This window comes from Pinus tabuliformis, chromosome 6 (genome assembly GCF_031772625.1).
Source record: "Pinus tabuliformis cultivar Carrire ecotype Pingquan chromosome 6, CPIR1, whole genome shotgun sequence".
NCBI classification, from domain to species: domain Eukaryota; kingdom Viridiplantae; phylum Streptophyta; class Pinopsida; order Pinales; family Pinaceae; genus Pinus; species Pinus tabuliformis.
The window spans coordinates 1,227,421,706-1,227,439,723 of record NC_142292.1 but is presented as its reverse complement, the minus strand read 5'-3'; the positions used below and the strand labels follow the sequence as shown (position 1 = coordinate 1,227,439,723).

Here is an 18,018-nt window from a genome sequence, read left to right as displayed (position 1 = left end):
GGGGTTGTAGCTCCCTTCAAGTAGGATTTGGAGGACGAGTAGATCTTATAGCCTCAGGGGGTAGCATCCCCCTTCTAGTGGGTGTTGGAGAATGTGTGGAGGTTGTAGCCTCTTGCAAGTAGGAGTTTGTGTGCTGGCAAGAGTTTGTGCCAATACAAGATCAGGATGTAATTAAGCTTTTATTTATATAATAATAAAGGAGATAGAGATAAAAGAAACAATAGTTTTCTCCCACATTGGGTTTCCACCTGAAATCCCAATGTTCCTGCATGTCTTATGTTGATGTGCTTTGAATTCTATGGTTTACATGTTTAATGATTAATGCTACTCATAATCGCATATTTATCTCACATGATGGGGCCAGCCCACGTGGTCCCGCCGTTCCAAAGCGGACGTGTAACACTCTTATGAATCAGACAGTATTACAATTGATTTGGTAATAAATATGGATTGATTTACAATCACCTTAGGTTACGGCATGTACTGTGATGGTCTATCGGGTGGACAACTGTCCCTCCTCGAGATCTTGGAAAGTTGCCTCGGCTTGGGTTTTACCCTGTTCGTGCCCTTTGGGTTGTCATTGTTACCCTAATCGTTTAGCTCTGCAGTCTCTGGCGATTTTCTTTGTGACTGTTGTAATGTCCGCGGTGAAGTATGCGAACCCCACCTACTCGGTCGACTGTGTAGCAAGCGTTTGGTTGCGGTTCTATTGTTCCAAGTCTGGGCCTGTATGTTTTCGACTGTCTGGTGTCGCTTTGGTAAGGTTCGAGCTATGGTACTGTTTATATATATATGTTTCCTCTGTCGCTGTGGTGTTTTTCTTTCCGGTTTTGATGTTTGTCATGGTGCTTTTATTTCACTGTCTATTCGTTTCTCTCAAGAGTCCATGGTTATTCGAGAACTGTAAAGTTAATGGAACATTGGTTACAGTCCCGGTTCGTCAGCCTCCAAGTTCGATGGGTTGCGCGGCTTGCTCTGTTCGTCCCTCTACTATTTTAGCCGGTAAGTTCTTGTTCTTTGCTGGACTTTTTCTTCGTTGTTTGTTTTGGGACTAATGGCCCAGCTCCTCTGTGAGCAGGGGTTCGTCCGTTTGAGGGGTTTGCTCTGCAGCTGCGGCTCACCTTCAGGTAATGTTCCTTGTTTACTCTCTCAGTAATCCCTTTCAATTTCTCAGCTTCTTGGTTTTCTTCGATGGATGGTAACTGACCCTTTCTCTATTCGTCCCTATGCAGGTGGAGTCGTTCGGTGGCTCGAACGCTTTGGGCTTCCGGCCAATCTAGATAGCATACGGGTAGAATTGTTCTTTACTTTGGCTGTACTAGGTTGGATTCTTGTATGGACTGTTGGTTTGTTTGTTGGGTACTGTATTGGGTAACTTCTTACTGCGGGCTTTTGATCATAACCCTGTCAATCCCTATGCCTGTGAACTGGGTAGGGTTTGAAGCTACGTTGAACAATAATTTGTAATGCTGAGATGGACTTTTAATAATTATATTTATTCCGTGAATTTATGTGGAAAGAAAATCTTGAATCGCCCTTATGGTTTCGTTTGCATACCTTTGAAAATGTATTTGCCTGAGACACTGTAACTGCGTGGCCTGTGCCGGTTGGTGTCACCTTTCGTTTGTTTATTTGTCCTCCCGCTCGGTTCGAAGTCTGTCAAGAATATGTAATAGGTTTTGCAACATAAAAAATAAAATAGAAACACAACATTGAATTGTACAGTTTTTCTTTTGAGGACGCACGTAGGGACTGTTTGTGCACTGAAAACAAAATGAATATATTTCTTTCTGTTCTTTATCTTTTCACTCTCGAACCCCTCTTGGGCTTGTTTTCCTCCGTTTTGTATCATTGTTCTCAAGCAGTTGGATAACTGCTGTTAGTTGTTCTGTTGTCAGTTACATCAGTTATTTCATATTTGAAATTTATTCATGACTAGCATGTTTTCCTTTGTTTGTATTTACAACAGTATATAACTGTTCGGCAACTAATGATTCTAACTAATACTACTGTTCCTAATTAGAACTCGTTACATTATTCTAGGAATTTTAAACAGAAAACAAAAACGACAGATAATAAAAAAAAAAAAAAAAAAACAGACATGTCGTCCGTTCTGTGAGCTGTGTTCTCTGTCCTTCTCAGAAACCATGTCAACCTTCTTTCTATCTCTGCCTTGTTAACCGGATGCTCCTGCATCATCACATAATGATGGTAATAAACCAATGGATCAAATGCATTAAAACGAAAAGTATAATCTAAGTAAAGTGTTATCACCCCAAAAATTATCACCTAGCCATGTATTATTAGGTTGATCATAATACACCACGTAGGATGAGTTTTAACATATTAAAACCCACTTTCACCTTAGGAAATATTTTAGTGAATCATTTTCCTAAATTATTTTTCATTAAAATCCAAAAACCCCCTGAGAATAATTAAATAAATTATTATTTATTTATTATTCTCTCAAAATAATTTTTTAATGATTATTTCTAACAATTGTTTTACTTAGACACTCAATAATAATTAAATAAATCATTATTTATTTATTATTCTCTTATTTCTCTCATGAAATAATATTAAATCACTATTTAATAATTGTTTCTAATTCAAATTTGACTTAATCACCATTAAGTAATTAATAAAACAATTTTTATGTTTTAATTACTTTAGCAACTTTCTAAATAAATATATTTGATCATTTCAAAGTTTCTCTCTCTCAAAAATATAATAAAATCTTCATAACAGCTAGTTTTTAATTTAGTCTATAATATTTTATTATTTTCTAAATCTTGATCTATCTCAATATTTTGTTATAAATAGAGGGGTATTCTCCTCATTCTTCACCATGACCATTCTCATCATTCCCATTATCATCCTATGACATTTGATCTCTCACCTTGAGTTCAATCCTCCATCACCATTTCCTTTTGCTCATAGCATACATCTTGAGAGAGACTTGAATATCTTTCTTAATCACAAGGTATCAAAAGGATCCATCTCAGAGAGGGGGATTCACATAACCAAATCTACATTCTCTCCTCATTAGGTGTAACAATTTTGATTTAATAATAATAATTTTTTTTATTATCATTTCTCCATTGGGTTTCTACTATAATATTTGTTGTTATATGTTCCTTTGTATTTTCATATTATTTGTTGCAGGGTTTCTAACACTTGTATTGCAGATTTAAAGAAATATATTAGTAGACACACTTGTTGTTAGAGTTGTTTGTCACCAACAACTTAAGTAAATCCTTTTTGGTACACTTCTCCAAAAAAATTGCACTAACAAATGGCGACTTCACTGGATCTTTAGTCGTCAAAAAATGACGACTCCACTGGTTTAAAAATTCAGAAGCCTGGTGACTGTTGTTACAACAATTTTCAGCATTTTTCAATATTTTTCTTTCTCTCAATTCTCATTTCTATTTCTATATTTCTCTTCTTTTCTGGGAAATTCTTACTTCTATTGGGTTTTGGTACTCTTTTTTGTAGGCCACAGGTACCAACCGCATAGGATACGATACAATCTGCAACAGTTCTATCTAGCATAAACTTTGGAGACAGAGCACACTTTTTGGACTAGAAACTACGACCTAGGTTGCACTTTTTGGGACCTTTTTTGTAACTGGGCGCCCTTAACAAGTCGAAGCTTGTGCCCACTTGTTTTTCAGAATTTTTAGTTTTTTCCCTAGAGTTTTTCCTGTGTGTCAGGAATGGTTTATTTGCTTTTCTTGTTGACCCCTAGGCCTAGAGTATTTTAGAATTTTTTCTCATTTTGAGGAAGGAAAAAATCCCATAAGGTTTAGAGTATACCTCTTCCATTTAGGAGAAAAATTGTTGAGTTGAGGAGTCTAGTTTACAAAACTTTCAGCCATTGTTTCCATCATTTTTCAATTTTATAACACTTTGTTTCCCTTTGAAACTTGGGTTTCTTCTTCTTCTTTAGGATCCCCTTGAGTATCCTTTTATTTGCAACTTGTTTTCTACTATTTTCCAACACTTTTCTTTTTGTTTTTTTTTTCTAATATTTCTGCATCATTTAAGTATATTTGACCTTAGATTCTAGTCCCTTTAGACATTATATATTTTGGTCATTTAATGTTTTTGAGTAACTTGTTTTTCCATCACTTTCTTGTTGCTTCATAACATTTTTGGGTGGGTAATTATGTGCTTGAGTTTGTTGTTATTTTACTTTTTATTTTTAGTATTATTTATAGTTTATGCACTTTATTTTTCAACAACATTGGCATCATAAAATATGATTTAATCAACTCATCCGCATACACATTTTTATCCACACACTCACACCTTAAGATAACATGAGACTGTTAACAACAGTCAAGCTAAGAATTGAAACACTCCACATTAATCATAACTTAACTCAAATAGATTAATCCCACTCGGGTAGTAGGGAAAAACAATCTTGTAGTTAGGTTTAGGATTGGTGGGATAGGATTCCAAAAACCCCATCAATCACTTACACTGAGACATAGACAATTGTCTTTATAGGAAGATTAAAATCCTTCACAATCCCATGGTCAAAATCAAAGAGTGATAGAGACCCAATATAGAGAGGTTTAGGCTTAGGTCTTAGCATTGGTCTAGGGTTCCACATTGTTCACTAACTACCAAGAAGCTCAAGACTTGACTGTCCTCGTTGGACGAAGGTAACCTTAGTGGTCAGTTTTAGGTAAAACACCCTATAGAGGTGGTTATGTGCAATTATCCATCTCTCTACCTTAGCTTACCATAGTTAACTCTACTTGCAGATATCAGACCCTGTCATGTAAGAATTCTTTTGGAAGGCCATCTAAAATAATAGAGCTACGACTATTTTGAGCATTTAGACAACCTTTAGGATAGAGATCATTTTCTATTTGATAGGACATGTTTTCTTGGATTAATGTAGCATATCATTATAGTTAGTTTTCACCTTACACCATTGCACTAGGTGTTTTCTTGTTTTCTGTTACTCCTTTTCTTTATCCTCATCCTTTATCCTTATGTCCTATCTTGTCCTGACACCGTTGTGCACCCTAGGCACTTGTCGAGGAGACATCATGGCCTTTTCCCATAGTTTTCTTTAGGATGTCCTCTCACCCCTACTCGTCAAGTTAGGATCCATCCCCATATTACTCCACCTAGTCCATATATAGATTCCAATTCTTCCGATTCTTCTACTTCCTTAGATTCTACATCCTCCTAACCCCACACCACTACCATGTCATGTACTAATGCAGGCAGTAATGACAAACCCAATGCGGGTGGTGGAAACCCAGGTGGTAACATTGGTTCTAACCATGGTAAACCTCAAGGAAGAAATAACACAACATGTCTGGGCATGATCGCTAAAAAACTCTTACTTCCCTACATGGATGGTTTGAGCCTCCCCAACTTAAGTCAGCTCATCAATGATCCCCTTCTCCATGACCAAAATTGGTCTTCCATGCCAACCAAACTCCACTATAATATCCCCAAATTTGAAGGAAATCATGGAGGAGACACTACCAATCATGTTTTCTCTTTCCAAATATGGTTCTCATCGAAATCCATAATCGAGGACTCCATTCATCTTCCTCTCTTCCAAAACACTAACTAGAGTTGCTACCAAGTGGTATGTCGACCAATCACATGCCTCTCATTGCACCTTTCTGACTTTTTCCAATGTATTCCTATCATATATCCAATAACCTCTTCGGTATGACATAAGAACCAAACTTGGCCACTTTCCTTTCTGATCATGTACAAGAATGGCGTAGAAGGAGTAGCCATTGTAAAGCTTCTAAACTTGAGGACATTTTCTACATGGATTGGCTTTTCGCAACTCTCTTGGCTCCCATAAGTAAGGATGCCACCTCAAACTCTCTTCAAATCGAGGAAGAAGCTCTCCAGATAGCTCTCAAATATGATTTGACTTACACACAGTCAGGTTATGTTTATATTGTCCTTCCTGATCTCCCTGGGCCTGGTGTCACTTTTGCACCAGGGGAATCTGCCACTAAAGGTATCATTGGATCCATTTATCACCCTCACCCATCGCCATATTCTCAACCTCCTACGAGTTATGGCCAATCGGGCCCGGGGGGGGCCAGTTCCACCTACACTTATCATCCTCCTAATCCCTCGTGTGTCAACTCTTACCAAGGTACAAGCACGTCATATGCATTTTCCCATTTTGTTTAGCCAATGCCAGGGCTAGCTATTTCTCACCCTTGTTACCAAAATGTTATCATAAACCTTTATTATCCATTTTCACCTCCTAGTGCTCTAGCCCCAATGGAATCAACACCTCAACCTTCCATGCCTAAACCTTCTCTATCGCAACAAAAACTACCTCCACGGAGTCAAGTATATGTCCAACAAAGTTCTCCCATTCAAGGAAACCAATGTGGAAAACCTAATACCAATAACAATGATCAAGGCCAACAAGGTAGGCAACCTAATGCCAATAAGGGTGATCAGTCTAATCCTGCAACCCAACAACAAGGCAGACTACCCAAGCAGAACAAGGATCTTAGGAAAATTAAACCTTATGCTTGTTGTGTAATTTATGTCCATTACACTAATGAATGTCCCCTTCTCCCTCAGATGAGTCAGACATGGGAAGCTCAAGAAGCTACCTCTCAAGGGAAGAAGCCTATTGCTTAACCGCCTCCACCTTCCACGCAATCAACAATGTTTACTAATTTGTTCCCTCATGAAGAATATGTGATTCCCAACCTACCCAAAATCCTCCAACTCCCCAACCTTCGTAGCCAGGGAATGGAAATTTTCAGTTTCTCATGATGAATTACGATGATATCAACCTCTAGACTTGGCTGCGATAGTATGACAATCCTCCTGATAAGTCAATGAATGATTCTCAACCCAAAAGTTCCATTAAGCCCCTTTTGTCACCAAATGATACCTTATAGATATCCCAACCTAAGGTAGAGGTTAACCCTAAGATCACCAAAGGACCACTACATCGAAATGTTGGTAGTTCTAAACTTGTCCACACTTAATGTATAGTAAATGACTTGGCACATTCTCTTGCCACCATGCCAACACTAGAAGTTCTCCAAAAGTGCTCATCACAACCGAAATATCTACTCACTTCTTTGGGGACTGTGGATCCTTTTGATGATTTCCTGATCATATTTGATGTTGATAAAGCAGTTCATCCTCCCATACCCTCCTCTGTTTCTTTTCAGATACCAGTCTCTTCAAAAAATGACATTGTTCAACAATGTATAGTCAATGAAGGCGCCTCCACTTGTATGATAGTCATTAATGTCTTGAAAGTACTTGGTTCAACTGACCTCTCACCATCCACCTTCACTCTTTGTGCATTGAAGGCCACCCCTCATATCCTCTTAGTTTATATTGGAATTTCCCCATCGTTGTTGATGGCAATACGATCATAATCGATATCGAAGTTATTGACACCCCTTTATATTATAAACTATTTCTTGGTCATAGTTATATGTATGCCATGTCAGCTATCAAATGTTCTGTCTTTTGCAAGATGTTCTTTCCTCACAATGGAAAGATTGTCACTATCAATCAGCTGACTTACTATGACCGTTAGTCTCAGAGTTCTCCTCAAAATATTATTTCATCAATGGAAGGCAATAAGACCACCCCTACCTTTACCGATGTTTTCCCTGGAGTCAATAAATATTCCACTTTTCTTCAGGCTTATTATGGACGATCGTCTGGTTCATTTGAGCCTATCTCTTCACGTGTTTTCATTATTCATGCATCAAAGGCTACTAATAGGAAATTTGGTATGTCTTCCTAACAATCAACTCCCTAACAATCCACTCCTCAAGACTCACCTTATCCTTTAGAAACAATTCCTCCAGTCCATTTCCCTTCAGATGGTTTTTCTTTTGGACCTCCTCCTTCTATAGGATCTCCTCTAGGTCATTACTACTTTATTCAGATACATTTTTTATCCCCATCACTAGGAATATTTTCTACTCTTGTAATGGCTATGTTGAGTCTTCCTAACCTGATTTTAGGGGTCCTAGTTTAGTATATCGCTCCTCCTACAAACACACCTCCTAACCAACTCAAACCTTACATGGATTTGACTCCAATAAAACCTATTCCTACCACCCCTTCCTCTGTCTAGTTACACAATTACCTTAGTAGCAAGAAACTCCTATTGTGGAAGCATCTAGTAACGGGGTAAAATCCTAGAAAAAATGGGGCAAGGACAAGGCAACTGAAGCGAGAACCACTCCTACTAAACCACTGAAGTCTACTCCTCCATGCGCTTTGTGTGATGTTCTTAGGCATGCCACCAATAATTTTACCGACCTTCACCATGTTAAGAGTGTAGTCTTAGATATTAAACCCAATCCTAAGATTCTTGAGGTTCAAGTCACTTTACCTGAGTCCGCCAAGAAAAATAAATTGTGAAGTACGGACCACCCTTGTTCTTTGTGCGATACATACGAAAATTATTCCCATCATTTTTATCGTCTTAAATAATTTTGCAATATGATCCATGTTCATCGTGAACTATATGCCACTTCTAGTGACTCTCCTTCTTTTATACTTGTGCACCAATTCTTCGCCAGGACAGGAGGCTTCTCAAACCACTATTATGATTCCCCCTCCTAATGTTGAGATGATGGATAATTCAACACCAATTATCTACCTTTCGTATTCCATGGGATCAAATTCTTTAGACTCATTGGGAGCGCCTAAATGTGTTTCTTTAGAAACATCTTCTGAAGACACTTCGGTCTCAACATTGGTGGACCTTGTATCCACTTGTCATCAGTCTACCATAGTAGATATTGTGTATGTGAACCATGTCTCCCATGATCATTATTGGTTCAATCACCCCTTACTTTTAACCTAATAATTCGAAACACACCCACCTTGTGGCCATTACATTTCCACTCAATTTTTGGGTAAGGAGGAATCCATTTTTGAGAGTCCATGAGAAGCAATTCTTCCCAACCCTCTTATCGCATCTAGTAGTGTTTATTCTAGTCCCATCACTTCCCCATGTTGAAGAACCTCTAGAATATCATATCAATTTATATCACCATAGGGATGATCCATTTCATCATCCCTCCTTTTTATATCAACAACCCAGTCCCTTAGACATTATTGTTGTTCAACCCCAGTGTCATCTAAGTGAGCATCAATTCATTATATCAGAAGCCACTCTCTGGTATGGTGATGCCATGTATGAAAACCTAGAAATTCAGTCTGTTTGACTTGTATATGCAATTCCAAGCATGATTTACAATCCACCATTGCCTTTCTCCAACTATATCCATCCATTCTTCCCATAAGAAGAAAACCATAGCAAGAAATGATGAAGACACACAAAGTGCATAACCATATTATGTATATCCATATAAGTGTTTGGAATCCATTATTCTAAATACATTTGGCATTTCCATAACATGCTATAACCATACATACAAAATTGGGGGGCATCTATGCCCCTACATCTACTCATCATCCTCTAGAGACTCTTGTGTCAATAGGGTTGAATATTTGAATCCCTTATTTGAGCACCTAGAACACAATGGTGCTCCACAAACTCATCTAGATAGGGGCATTATTCCCACCTTTTCATACCCGATAAGTCCCCTCCATCATCATATGATGGGAGGAAATATCTCATGCTTGGGGACATGATGGCACCCCTGGCCACCTTCTCACTAATAACAGTCTCGACCTAGACCTCAACGATTTAGGTATGAGCGATTATCCTTTCATTACTTGGATAGTTTTTCGTACCAACCTCTTCGGAAATCCATATACACATCACATATCGTATATGCTTGATACCATATCTTCAAATATTCTATTTTATGTGATTCCACACTAACCACCTAATTCCCATGTTTGACTTGGTGGGCAGGGATGACACTAGATCTTCTCTAGTAGTTCATTCTCGCATTCCTTTCTGACATTTATTCTTCACAAGGAACCATCCTTCCAAGAAGCATTAAGCTCATTTTTAGACAAGTAAGGCCATCAGCCTGAAAGCCGCAGATCCAAAAACCAATTACCAATTTTTCCCATATGGGCTCACCAAGATTTAGGGCCTCCTCCTCTACATATTATCAAACAACTCACTCTACAAAAGAATTGGAATTGGGGGCAAGAAGCCTTTTATAGGAAAAACCCCAATTTTTTCATTCGTGATTATGAAAAAACCGTAGCTTGGTTTGATAGACCAGCTACACCATTGGAAATCTCTCAATGATCTCTATAAACGGTCTCTCTTCATTTTTGGCAATTTAAAACTTTACTCGGAAGCCATTTTTTCCATGAGGTCTCACTTTGCATATGAGTCACTCATACTTTGACACCACTTTGTATTTGCACCTGTTTACTTATGTGTCAAGTTTCATCATGAGTAACCATTGTTTACTCATGTTTTTATGGTACCCTTTGGGTCCTTCCCATGTGGAAACATCATAGAGTCAACCTTGTTCAAAGCATCTGAGATGAGTCACCCCTCCATCCATGGAGTCTGTTCAGAGTCCCATTGATTCCTGTTACAATATACCATCCACCTGCGTCCTACATTCATCCCATCTTGCTCATTTTTGGCCTTCAACTATTCTGACATGTCTTTGAAAAGCCTTTGTCTAAGTAATTGACCATCCCCTCCATAATCGTATCAGTCGCTGCCAAGTAAAAATTGCATATTCTTCTCTGAAAAGGGAAGTCATAAGTCCATCATTCCCCTTATTTCCCCACCATTATCCCTAGTTTTGGTTTATATTATTCACATTACTATGATCCTCATGCATTTGTTGAGGATTAATCGTCATTGCCTCACCTCTAGCAGGCCCGCTTTTGTCGAATTCAATGCATTTATTCTAGGAGAGTGGTCTAGACGATGGTATACCTTGTTTCCATCCTTCATCCTTGTTCGATGCTTCAGATAAAGAAAAGGGAACCATCATTTCCCTTTACTTGTTCATTTCTTGTGTTCTCAACTTCGGCTCCTTACCACACGATTTAGATTTGTACACTTGATGGTCCAGTGATCCAATAGATTGTCCCAACTTTTCTTATGTGTGTGAGATGTTCCATAACTCATGAGGGGGTGGCCCTTCAGGTAACCCCCTACATGTTTGGATGACAACAGATTATGATCAGCCTCAGATGCAGTTTTGTAGATTTGACTCGCCCGGTTTCCAATGATCGCAGAGGCCATAAGATGTACCTATATTTCAAATGTTCCATTCAAACCTTCAAAGCCCTTTCCTATTCAAAAATTATTCCTTGTTTGTGATCTCCCCCTCGTATTAGCTTGGGGGGCATTATGCCCTATGTCCTTAGATCAACATATTTTATTGTATCAGTCCTAGCCTCCGTATTCCAGGAAACTTATGTATATGGGACACATTTTATCATTGTATCACTCTTTGGCCTAATTGAAGCCATCATATCATGTATCATGTACTTTGCAGCTCAGACTTGTATTGTTGGGCACAACATTATCATTTGTACTAGGTTATCTTGGAAGGTATGAGTATGCCTCCCCCGCCTCATTTAGATCTTATATTCATAATAAAAGGAGATTTCTATCTGACAATTAGGTCTCGGCCCCTCCAATTTCAGCCCTTCCCTTCATTGCTTCAACATTCTCCCTCTCTCTCTCTCTCTGGCTCCTCTTCGATGTCTCATGAAAGTGAACCTACAACGTATTTCTGTCATACGATGTGCTATTAACACTCTTACATTGGGGGGCAATCCGTTATCACCCAAAAAATGATCACCGAGTAATATCTTACTAGATTAATCGAAATACACCATGTAGGATGGGTTTTTACATATTAAAACCCACTTTCACCTTGGGAAATAATTTAGTGAACCATTTTCCTAAATTATTTCTCATTAAAATCCAAAAACCCCATGAGAATAATTAAATAAATAATTATTTATTTATTATTCTCTTGAAATAATTATTAAATAATTATTTCTAACCATTTTTTACTTAACCGCATAGGAATAATTAAATAAATCATTACTTATTTGTTATTCCCTTACTTCTCTTATGAAATAATTATTAAATCATTATTTAATAATTGTTTCTAATTTAAATTTGACTTAGTTACCATAAATTAATTAATAAATAATTTTTTATTTGTTAATTATTTTAACCACTTTCTAAATCAAGATATTTTATCATTTCAAATATTCTTCCCCTCTCAAAAATATAATAAAATATTCATAACAACTAGATTTTTTTTTACTCTATAACATTTTATTATTTTCTAAATCTCGATCTATCTAATTTTTTTTTATATAAATAGAGGGGTTTTCTCCTCATTCTTTACGATGACCATTTTCATCATCCCTATTATCATCTTGTGACATTTGAGCTCCCATATTGAGGCCAATCCTTCATTGCTATCTTCTGCCCATAACATAGAACCATTGAGAGAGACCTGAATATCCTGCTAAAGCACATGGTTACAAAGGACCCATCCTACAGAGGGGAATTCATAGACCCCGAGTCTACATATTTCTCCTCATCAGGTGTAATTTGTCTTATCAATAATAATAAAATCAGCATTGTTCCATTCAGTTGTTCTAATGTCTTTTGCTATTATATGTTTCTATTTTCATATCATCTTTTCCAAGTTTTTAATTTTTCGCTGCAAATATGAAGCATATCAATAGACATATTTTGTTGTTAGGGTTTCTTGTCACTAGCAAATTAAGTAAAGAATTTTTGGTACACTTTCTAAGAATTTTCACACTAACATAAAGTTTTAATTGGGCATGAAATAATTATTCCCCCCCCCCCCCAAAGTATTTCTAACAATTGGTATCATAGTAGGTCTCTCTAGTAGAAGCTTAACTGCTTGAGAGTGGATCAGGGACAATGGGAATGAAGCACAAGAATAAGGAAACACAAAGGAAGAGTTCAAGCTAGGAAAGCAGTGACAATGATGTATCTTATGTCATGGAAATATCTACGTTCATAGATCAAGGACAAACTATATTGAAAAATATCAACAAATATTCAGATTTAGGAGCACCTTGTATTTTGTTGGTTAAGAATGAGGAAGATAATGATCAAGAATAATTAGGTATTGGATCTTGTTATAATTGTAGTTCGTTTCCTTGTATATGTAGTGATGAAAATTATAAATCAACTAAATTTATCTCATGGGTAGAAGTGGAAGTAATCATTTTCTAGAGAAACCAACTTAAAAAATAATGGCTCTAGAAGCAGAGATTACAAATATCACAATTGAAAATAGAGACCATCAAAAGTTATTAAAACTATTTGATGGAAATGATAGTTCTTACAAAGAGTAAATTATCAGGTTAAAGAATCGACTAGGAGAAGGAAGCAAAATTGAAGAGGGAATGAGGAAGCAGTATAAAGAAAAGGAAGATCAATGTCAAAGACTAGAGGATATGCAACAATCAAGGAACTTAAAGAAAGAACAAGTTATTGTGAAGGACTTCAAGCTGAGATAATATCTCTCAAATCTTATCTTGAAAAGTCAAAAAAATTATATGAGGAGATACTTAAAGTATTTGAAGGACGCGAAAATGAGCTTAAAGAAGAGATCATTAGTTAAGAATATAGTTGGAAAAGACAAAAGGAGAAAAAGAGGTTGAGGTATGTAGACTAGAAGGTAAACTAACATAAAAGGATAAGCAATTGAGATTTTAAGATAGATCTAAGATATTGGATAATATTCTTAACAATCAAAGGTCTCCCTCCATCAAATTTGGTCTTGGTTTTCATGAAATTGTTAAAGGAGAATATAGTTCACAAGTTGTTGCAAAACAATTTGAGGATAACAAAGAAAACTCTAAAAAACCAGTTAAACAATTAAGAAATCAACCAAACCAACAACCAAGGAAAGTGAATTTTCAAATGAAATCATTTTCTTCCAATAATATAAAGAACAATCATTTCTCTCCTTTGAACACTAATATTGAATGTTTTATTTGTCATAGATTGTTGAGCTAATTTATGGTCCTAAATTAACACAATTATTTCTTATCAATCCGGGTTGTTTATGCTTTGAGGCAAGTTCACTATATGTGAAGATCAGATATAACCAAACCTTGAAAGATAAGTTATTCAAAAGCTAAAGATAATACATCTTATAACTCTAATTCAATTAGCTTAAAAAGAGAGAAACATTGAAAGGGTTCTTGACCTCAAGAAGTCCACCTTCACCTCAATTATCACTTAATGAATCAGAAATTGAAATCAAAAGCTCAATATGGATAAATTATAAATGAAAGAAGCTCTTAACTTAAGAGACACATAAGATATTCCATCATAATTCATTCATCTCAATATCTAAATCTAAATGGAAATAAAAATGCTTGCATGTAAACAAAAGAAACTAGTTTTGATTCATCATTTTAGCAGAAGGGATGCCCAACTTGAACACCTGTTTTTCCAACTCAATAAAGTGATGAATAAGCTATTAAAAAATGAAATCAATCACTATGCATAAACCATAAAGCAAACTGAAATAAAGCTTTGAAAAACTAGTGCTACAATCAACCAAATTACAAGGAAATAAAACTAGTTTAACAAGGAAGTGTACTTAGCTTGGAGTGGGGGCCCTCCACCCTTGCCTTGCACACTTTAAGAGGTGATATCAGAAGCTTAGATAAGTCACAAATCCATATCATTGCACAGCCAAATAATAATAACAAAAGTCTTCAAATTAACTTCTCAATCCAAAGATGTCACAGCATAAAAGTATATCCCAAAATCAATACATAAGCCATCAAAGTTTTGGCTTTAAATAAGAAGTCTCATGAACAAACTGATCTATAATCACTCAAACAAACCCATCTACTCTCATCCACCTATCCAAGTCGAATTCATTATCCCCAACCCAAGAAAGATGACCATTCCTATGAAATCTCAAAACAACCCTATTTCTATGGGATTCCTACATGACTAGTCATGGTTGACTAGCACCAAATGGGCCTAATAAAGCTTGTTCAGTTTGAACTAAGCATTGCTGGCTTAGTCCTAGTTCCCAAGCTATCCATCCATGCATTCCATTTGTGCCCAAGTTTCCTACAACCATGTCAACCATAGAGCTATTACGGGAATTTCTGAATCTGCCAATTTTGCACTAAAAACCAAATTTTCATAAAAACTTTAGAAATTGGAAAATTAAAATTAAATACCTGAATGGATATCAAATATACATCAAAATGGGATAAATGAAGGGAAAATGGATGGAAAATAGATGGATAAGTAAGTTTCTTTGAGCAAAAATAAGACCAAAACTAAGGCTCAACATCTCTCCCTTGCTTATCATCAAGCATGTCCCCATGCTTGCTTGTTCCTCTTTGACCTTCGCCTTTCTGTAGTAGATGTTGTACCTGTAGATGCCTCCTGCTGTGCTGCCCTGGCCAAACAATCCAAACCTGTATCATGTCTCTCCCTAAACAAAGCTGCTTTGACCTTTTGTTTCTCATATTTTTCCTGCCACATATTCTTTTCCTTTAGCCACTTAAATGCTTGCTTAGAGAGTAGATCATTTTTCCTCTTTAGCCTCCCCAATTCTTCATTCAGTTTCTCATTTGCTTTGACCAATTTAGCATTATCTTTCTTATTTGCCTTATTTTCTTCCTTTAATTGCTTCTCTAAGATTTTGCTAATTTCCAATTGGTCAGTTAGATCTCTGATTCTTCCTAAGTTAAGTTCTCTCTCAAAATCTTGTGTTGTTTTCATAAGTGATGTTGCTGCTGCACCATCATAGGAAGAATCCTTCTCAAATGCCTCTTGTGCAAAATCATTTTCTTCTTGCTGTCTTGGGGAATATGTTTCTACTTCCTTCTCTAAGTCAATGGGGCTCTTATTCCTAAATTGCCTAGGAATAGACATAACAGATGTTTGATTTTCTTGCATGGCCATGTTGTTCTGTTGTTTGGCTCTTGTTCTAGGATATAAGGGTGAGTTCATCAATCCTTTGTTTTCCTGCTCTGTTTTGTCCTGTACCTCCTGAACCTGTTCAATGAATTGATTTCTAGACATGAATTCTCGCCACACTATGCCCTGTGATCTCACCTGATACTCAACTAGGATTTTGATTAATCCTTGATGGTATATCTGTCCTGCTTTAGGCCTGTGTTCATGTTTGACTGTTTCTATCATTCTCAAGAGGCTCCTATATAGGAAATAAGGCATGTTTATCATATCCTCCCCTTTTATATGCTGCAGAAGTCTGACATGATACAAGTGAGCCATGATATACCCCCTATCACAGGTCAAGAACTTTTGGATAACCAAAACCAACTCACCCCATGGTTCATTAAACCATTCCCTGGGTATCCCTTTTGTTATGTCAAATGTCCCCTTTCTTTTCTTCTCAAGAAAGAAAGTCCAAGCTTTCTCTTTAAAGTGCAGGCCTTTGTAATACTTCTCACCTATCATGGGCAGATCTAAGGCTTGAGAAAGATATTCTTGGGTTACAGGAATAATGACATCTCCCACCCGTGTCTGGTCTTGATTGAAATTGTTTATAAACTCTCTGGTTATTTGTTCAGAGTGGCCATCAAATTTTTGTAGGAAACTGATCATCCCTGCTTGGTAAAGTTTTTCTATTGTTTCCTTCCCCCAACTCTCTATCTGGAATTTTGGCTCTACTCTGTTTGACATTGCTTCTGTAAACCAATGAATAAATTCCGCTGCTGTTACTAATTTCATTTTGAAAGAAAGATGTAATTATTTGCTTGATTTTGAAATGAAATTTTTGAAGGCAAAGAACCTTACCTTCCTCTTTTCAATCAACTCAATTCACCTTTGTTTAACTCTGCCCTCTGCAACAACACTGTTTTATCCCCTGTTCAATGCAACAAATGTCTGTATACCCTGTTAATATGCTGCCCTCTGTTCTTGAAAACAACAATATACATACAAACGATGTTTATACATGCTCCTGGTCCTCTTTTATTTTGCCAAAATTCAAATCATTGATGACTGTTTATGTTTTCACCAAGAAAACTGTGTAATGCACCTACATTTGGCTCTCGGCCTCACCAACAATTGTACAGAAATGCTCTCGGCCTAACCCAATATATCATCATTTAAAAAAAAAAAAAAATTGACTGTGTAATGTGCCAAAATTATGCACACGGCCTCAATCTTATATCAACTATACTCAGGTGCAATCAGAGCTATGAGCACGAAGGCGATTTAATCTTAGCATGGCAACTAGAGGGCTATTCACATACGCTCAGCCTCTAAAAATAAATAAACACAACGCATTTGAAATCATGCTCACGGCCTTATAAACAAATTACAAGCAAAATACATCCTCGGCCCATCAAAAGTTTGTAAACACCGCTCTCGGCTGTCTCATAAAAATTCTCGGCCCAAAACAAAACAAACACAGCATATTCAAAATGATTTTGACATACAATCCCTTCATCAAAGATGGCGTTAGGCATTCAATCTTTTAAAACATAACAATCCTCTGTTTTGATATAAATCAGTGCGCAGCAAGGGATGCATGTTGTTTTTGACTGCTTGTTTTTAAATCGGCGCACAACTATATGGCATTCTACAACGCTTTTTATTAACATTCACCGCCATTCACCATTCAATAACACTGCACTGTATGTTTCCTTAGTTCATGGGCTACGTTTTTGACACGACACAGCATACAATTCCACATTCATTGCCAAAATCTACATGTTGATCATGCAAACCCATCGCATTTAAATGAAACCTGATCCACTAAGGATTCATACCAATTTTTATGCAGCAAATCACCGAGTTGGGGCTACGATTTCGGCTTACCTTAGATCACCGAGCACTTAGAGGGATATCGGCGCTCCAAATCTTGGTTTAACCGTTTCAATTTGATTGGTGGCAAGGCAAACAATCGTTATCATAAACAACTGAGAGTCTAACTTCGATTCACTGTGCCGAGCTTTTAAAACAACCAACACCTTACCTCAATAAATCCCTGAAAATCCGTTATTCAAACATCAATCCCGGAACAATTTTCTTCTTTAAATTCTCCCGAC

At 36.9% G+C, this 18,018-nt stretch overlaps 1 pseudogene; it reads left to right on the top strand.

Annotated features, from left to right (window-relative positions):
- Nucleotides 1-488: 488 nt before the first annotated feature.
- Nucleotides 489-18,018, top strand: part of LOC149263118 (uncharacterized) — a 74,759-nt pseudogene continuing 57,229 nt past the window's right edge.